We start from the raw sequence: 6,796 nt of genomic DNA on the forward strand, positions 1-6,796 counted from the left end.
CACAGGAAATTATGTTGATCCTCGGGGGCAGGCTGGATACGATCCTCTTGTGCTTGATCAATGCCGGACGTTAGGCTTGGCAGCTATAATCCAGGCCCTAGAAATGGCTGCTCCAATGGAGCCCTTTCTGACTGTTGTTCAAAGGGCTGACGAGCCTTTCATAGACTTTGCATCGAGGTTGACTGCCTCTGTAGAGCGGCAGGTGGTAGAACCTGAGCTGAGGCGAATGGTCCTTGCAAGATTTGCTAGGATCCATTGTAACGCAGAATGCAAAAGAGTCATACAGGCTCTTCCTGAAGGGGCTACCATTTCACAGATGGCAGCAGCCTGTGTAGACATAGGCCCGTCGGTTCGGAAGGTGGATTCTTGGGCTGCTGCCGCACAGCCAGTCTGGAAGCAGCCGCAGGGGGCTGCTCAGACAAGCACCAAACGAGGGAAGAAAACACAGAAGGGAAAATTTCCCTTGTATGTGTGTGGCCGGTGCGGAAGGCCAGGCCATCTATCAGATGTTTGCAAGGCGACTGTTCATGCAAGTGGCCAGGCAATCCCGAGCTCGGGAAACGGGAAGCGGAGCGCGAAAGGGGGGCGCGCTCAGACACAAGTTCCTCTCCAGACCCCGGAGCCCATGGAGGTCTGCTCAGCCAGCTCGTAGCCAGCACCTGCGGGTCAGCAGGTGTGGATGTCTGCACAGCAGCAACAGTTGTTTTGGACTCTTGCAAGGTGCACAAGGTTCCCCTGGACGCCTTTGGTCCTTTGGGTGAGGGCATGAGTGCCTTCCTTATGGGGAGGTCTAGTGCCACCCTTCAGGGCATCATTGTGCATCTGGGTCTTATAGATGCAGACTTCACAGGGCAGATCTGTGCAATGATCTCCACGCCCACCCCCCCTGTTACAATCCCAAAAGGGACACGGCTTGCTCAACTTGTGCCTTTTAAGTCTTCTGTTCGCAGGACGGCTGACCAGTCACGAGGGGATGGCGGTTTTGGATCCACTGGACCGCCTCAAGTTCACTGGACCGCTGTCCTGACTAAAGACCGTCCCGAGATGCTGTGTACCCTGTCCATCCCTGGTGCGACGCCGTCAGAGATCCGCCTGCGCGGGCTCCTTGACAGCGGCGCTGATGTCACGGTTCTCTCCCTTGCCGCCTGGCCTCCAGACTGGCCCCTGGATCCAGCGGAGACGTCTGTCGCTGGCCTGGGAGGAACAGCGCGATGTTATGTGAGCCAGCGGCCCGTGCTGGTCACAAACCCAGAGGGACAGACGGCTTGGATCAGGCCTCATGTTACTTCTTCTCCTGCTAACCTCTGGGGGAGGGATGTTTTGTCTGCATGGGGGGTACGCATCGGGACGGGTTTTTGATGGGGGCCACTGCAGCGAAGGGCGAGGAGTGTCCTACGCCTCCTATACGGTGGCTGGTGGATACACCTGTTTGGGAAAACCAGTGGCCCCTCCCTCAAGATAAACTGACCGCCCTTCAAAATTTAGTGCAGGAACAGTTGGACCAGGGTCGTCTGGAGCCTTCCAGGAGCCCCTGGAACACCCCTGTTTTCTGCATCAAAAAGAAGTCTGGGAAATGGAGGTTGTTACAGGACCTCCGGAAGGTCAATGCTGTCATGGAAGGCATGGGAACATTACAGGCGGGCATGCCATCGCCTACCATGCTTCCTGCAGGCTGGCCAATCTTCATCGTGGATTTGAAGGATTGCTTCTTTACAATTCCTTTGCATCCCGATGACAGACCAAAATTTGCCTTCACAGTGCCAGCAGTTGACAATAATGAGCCCGCACAGCGATATCAATGGAGAGTTCTGCCACAGGGGTTGCGCAACTCCCCAGTTATATGCCAATGGTATGTGGCTCGTGCCTTGTCTGGAGTTCGCAAGCAGTTCCCTGATGCACGTCTGTATCATTATATGGACGACATCCTGGTGGCTGCGTCCACTCAGGAGGAGCTGCTGAGGATTCAGCCTCGGTTGCTCGATGCCTTGCATGCTCATGGGTTGCAGGTGGCTCCAGAAAAGGTTCAGCAACAGCCTCCTTGGAAGTATTTGGGGGTCAAAATTCTGGAACGGACAATCCAACACCAGGAGGTGCAATTTGTGCATTCGGTGAAGACACTGAATGATGTTCAAAAACTGATGGGTGTCATCACCTGGTTACGTCCATACTTGGGACTAACCGACGCACAACTGTCTCCTGTGTATGATCTGTTGAAAGGAGACCCTGATTTAAAATCACCTCGCACATTGACCCCTGAGGCACGTCAGGTGCTGGAGGAGGTTCAGCGGGCTGTTTCTGCCCGTCAGGTTTATCGCATTGATCTTTCCGTTGATGTCACTGTGTTCGTTACCACTCCAGATTCGCATCCCACAGGTATCATTGGTCAATGGAGTGACAAATGGTCTGATCCCTTGCACATTTTGGAATGGGTTTTCCTGCCCCATCAGCCGCAGAAGACGGCAACGACATTGGCTGAGTTGATTGCTCGGTTGATAATCAAATGCCGGCAGCGGTGTTTGCAATTGATGGGTGCGGATCCTGCAAAGATCGTACTCCCAATATCCCGGGAGGACTTTGACTGGAGCTTTGCACACTGTGTGTCCATGCAATGTGCTCTGGAAAATTTTTCAGGGCAAATCACTTATCATTTGCCCAGCCACAAGCTACTGCAGGTGGCGAAATCTACGCAGATCTCTTTGCGGCCCAAAAATAGTCAGGAACCCGTGCAAGGACCCACCGTCTTTACTGATGGTTCAGGGAAAACAGGAAAGGCCATTGTTACTTGGAAGGACGGATCTGAGTGGCAGGTTCTGAAAGCTCATCAGGAGGGGTCGGCCCAATTGGTTGAGTTGAGGGCTGCTGTTATGGCATTTGAGAGATTTTCCCAGGAACCTTTCAATTTGGTCACGGATTCTGCCTATGTGGCTGACATCGCACAGCGGTTGGGTCATTCAGTTTTGAAGGAGGTCAGTAACCCTGCCTTGTTTCATTTACTGAAGACCTTGTGGTGTGCTATTCAGGCCCGGGTTCATACGTTTTACGTTCTGCATGTGAGAAGTCACACCAATTTACCAGGGTTTGTGGCGGAAGGTAACGCGAGGGCTGACAGGTTGGCTAATCCAGCGTGGGTAGCACCTCAGCCTGATACACTCGCGCAGGCCAAGGCATCGCATGGGTTTTTCCATCAGAATGCACATACTCTGCAGAAGCAGTTTCAGCTGACACCGACAGAGGCTCGTGGCATTGTTGAGTCCTGTGACGACTGCCATGCACTTGCTCCACCTCTACCAGCAGGGGTAAACCCTAGAGGCCTTAGGGCCCTGGAGCTTTGGCAGACCGATGTCACCCAGATTGCTGAGTTTGGCCGGCTCAAGTATGTGCATGTCACGGTGGACACGTTCTCCTCTGCAATGTGGGCTTCCGCTCACACTGGAGAAAAGGCCCGCGATGTCATTGCCCACTGGAGGCAGGCCTTTGCCGTTCTAGGCATACCTTCTGCTGTGAAAACCGACAATGGTCCTGCTTATGCATCGCAGCAGGTGCGGCAGTTCCTGCAGTTGTGGGGGGTGTCACACAAGTTTGGTATCGCCCACTCTCCAACTGGCCAAGCTATTGTAGAACGTGCTCATGGTACTCTGAAGCGGGTTCTTCAAAAACAAAAACGGGGAATGCAGGGTGAGACCCCACACAGTCGGTTGGAGAAAGCATTGTACACCATCAATCATCTTACGGTGCAGCAGAATTCAAATAACCCTGTCATTTTAAATCATCATCTCTCGTTGCAGGCTTCAGACGAGGCACATCAGCCTCGAGCAAAAGTTCGAGTGCGGAATTTAGTCACCAAACAATGGGAAGGTCCCTATGACCTTATCGCTTCGGGGCGCGGGTATGCTTGTGTGTCCACAGATACTGGGGTACGCTGGGTACCTTCGAAGTGTGTTCGTCCTGATCTGCAACCACAGAGGCAGAACCCGATCAACGGGCAACATGGAAACCGTGACCAAACTGAAAGGCATCAAATGGATGGATCGTCGAGTGATGACTCAGTTGAAGATGATGGCGGGTGATCACTCTGACGATTCCTCCGTGAATGGACATTGAACCTTATTTATTTATCTATTCATTTATTTATTTTTCTTCCTTTACTTTTAAACTAAAAAGGGTGAGATGTCACCCTGATTCTTAAGACTTCCTAAAGCCTTCTGAGTTTACATTCCTTTGGAGAACTTTCCCACACAATTTCTGTAAACAACGTATTGTTTACATTCTTTTATGGGGGTGGAAAGCACTTGATGTACTGGTGGTTTGTCCAATGTCTTTGGAGAGGTGGACCGTTCACTCTCCAATCCAATGTCACCCTTGGGAAGGTATAAAAGACAGAGTCAGATAATAAACGTCCCTTTTTTACCTTGCAAGCAGCAGGTGGTCCGCGTGGTGCTTTCACGTGTCCCACAGCGACAGATGATATCTATTTTGGATGCTGTCATGTGACAAGGAATACTTTTAAATATCACTACTAAAGAACAGTCTCTGATTCCTGAGTAAATGGGGAAGTGTTGGGTGCCTCTATTAGCAGCATGCCTGTCTAGGATTCCATGCAGACTAGGCTTCAGAACAGCTGCATGAAGAATGTAGGTATCTAAAAATTACACAATGCTTGTTTTCTTCTACTTAAGTTCTTGATTGGATGTAGCTTTTGAGGAATAAGTGACAAATGGAACAGACTTCTGTAATTGGACGGACTTTGTATTACAGGGTGCCATGTATCAGAGTTATTTCTCTACACTCTATTCTAGAGGAAACCAGGGAAATAACAGTGCTTTACAAGAGTAAGGACAGAAGTCTGAAAAAACAGATTTGCAAAGTATTTCAGTGAGTGGAAAGCATGAAGAAAATGGATCAGAGTTTAATTCAAAATGCACTTAAATGTGGAAAAAATAGTGTTGCTACAGGCGTATAAAAATCTTATTGTGCATGGCACTAAATTTGATGTTAGCTGACACACTAGCACTCTGAGCTAACTACTAGTGGCGTATTTCAAATTCATTGTTGAGAGACATGTTGACTTTTTTGTCATAAGACCTCAACAGCTTTATTTTAATAGGAAATTTAGGGGGAAAAAAAGAAAGTTATTAAATGTATATCAGTGAACAAAAGTTACAGAAGAAGCAATTTATTTTCCTATTCAGATTTACAGTGAAGCAGTTTTTATAAAAGTTTCTTTTCGACTGGTCCTTGTACTAATACTATTTTAATGTAGACAGCCCTTAGTCATTGGGACTGACTGTTCTTTCACAATCAGTGTGTTGATTTAGATAATATGGGAAGGAAAATACAATTGTTAAATAATCAAATATCCCCCAATATTTTTTTATCTCACACATTTATTGCATTTGATATCAGTAGCATTGTGTTGCATAGAATGATTGTTTTAAAATAATATAAGGAAAGTTAATAACAAGTAATTTCAGTGCCATTGCTTTTCCCTCTTCTGTCTTTGCAAGGCCATTATTGCTCACCTAGAAAAATTTTGCCTCCCAAAAGTTGGTATTTCTACAGTAAACTTGCAATAATTTGTTACTTTCTGTGTAACGCAGTTTTAGCCTTAGAAAAGATTAATTCCAAGAATTACTCAGAAGAAATCCTCTACTTTTTGTTAACTCATATCAGTTATGATCTAGGTATTAGTACTTCTTTTGAATTGGGGTTCTATATTTTAAAGAGTTAGCTCATAAAAAACCCCAAAATTATAAAGTGTGGTAAACTGATTAATAAGAGTCAAATCCTCCTGAGATATTCAGTTTCTGTTTATTAATTTCCATCTTTCTGGATGATGCTCTTCTTAAGCTTGCTGAGGGTTTTGTTTATTTAAAGGAGGGAAAGAAGCAATGGTTCAAAGTTTAGCATTTTTATTCCTTCTTTGTTAACAAAAGACCATACATACAGAAGCCAGCTCTAAGTATTTAAGTCCTTATTCACCTGTATGTTTTCAACTTTCAATATATTTCACATTCTTATTAAAGTTCTCTGTTTACAAGTTCAACTTAATGATACCAACATTGATTTCCCATTACCTCTGGATTAAATTTATATAGTTTCCCTTATACATGGCATAGAATTTCACAGAACTTTCCAAAGCAGAATAAACTTAATAAAATAGGACTGAAAGAGAGACCTTAAATAGCCTTTAGAGTAAAGGCAGAGTGGCAAAAGATAACACATGAATAAAATTTAAATTCATGTAAGATAGAGGAATTTGATTGGTAACAGAAATATTTTCACTATAACCAAAATTCAATTAATTTTTCCTGGGATATCAAAAAATCAAGTTGTCCAAATAGCATTTAAGATTCACAAATATAGTAGTGCTATGGAAGAAGTCTGTCTGGCAGCCAAACTTTCAGTGGGACTGGGTGGGAGGTGGCGGCGGGGGACTCAGGATAAGAGCAAAAGGAAGAAAACTGATGAATAAAATTATCTTTATCCCAGCCAAATTTAGAAATCATATCTTGAATATGATATGGTATCTTGAATATGAATAACAGTTCATGTCAGTGTCAACAAAACTCAAGTTAACCAGAACTATAAAAATAATAACCTTGCAAGTAAATATTAAATCAGTGAGCACTAGAACTAATTTGATTTGGTTTTATTTTCCTGTACATTTTTCTGTCTATTCAAAACACTGAAATATTTTGAATGGAAGGGTGATGAGGCCTTGTGTGTGCAGATTCACTGATGTCTAATGAGAGATCATGGCAAAGCATTTTCAGCAAATATAATATTTCTACCTTCT

Source organism: Lonchura striata, chromosome 1, assembly GCF_046129695.1.
Source record: "Lonchura striata isolate bLonStr1 chromosome 1, bLonStr1.mat, whole genome shotgun sequence".
NCBI lineage: Eukaryota > Metazoa > Chordata > Aves > Passeriformes > Estrildidae > Lonchura > Lonchura striata.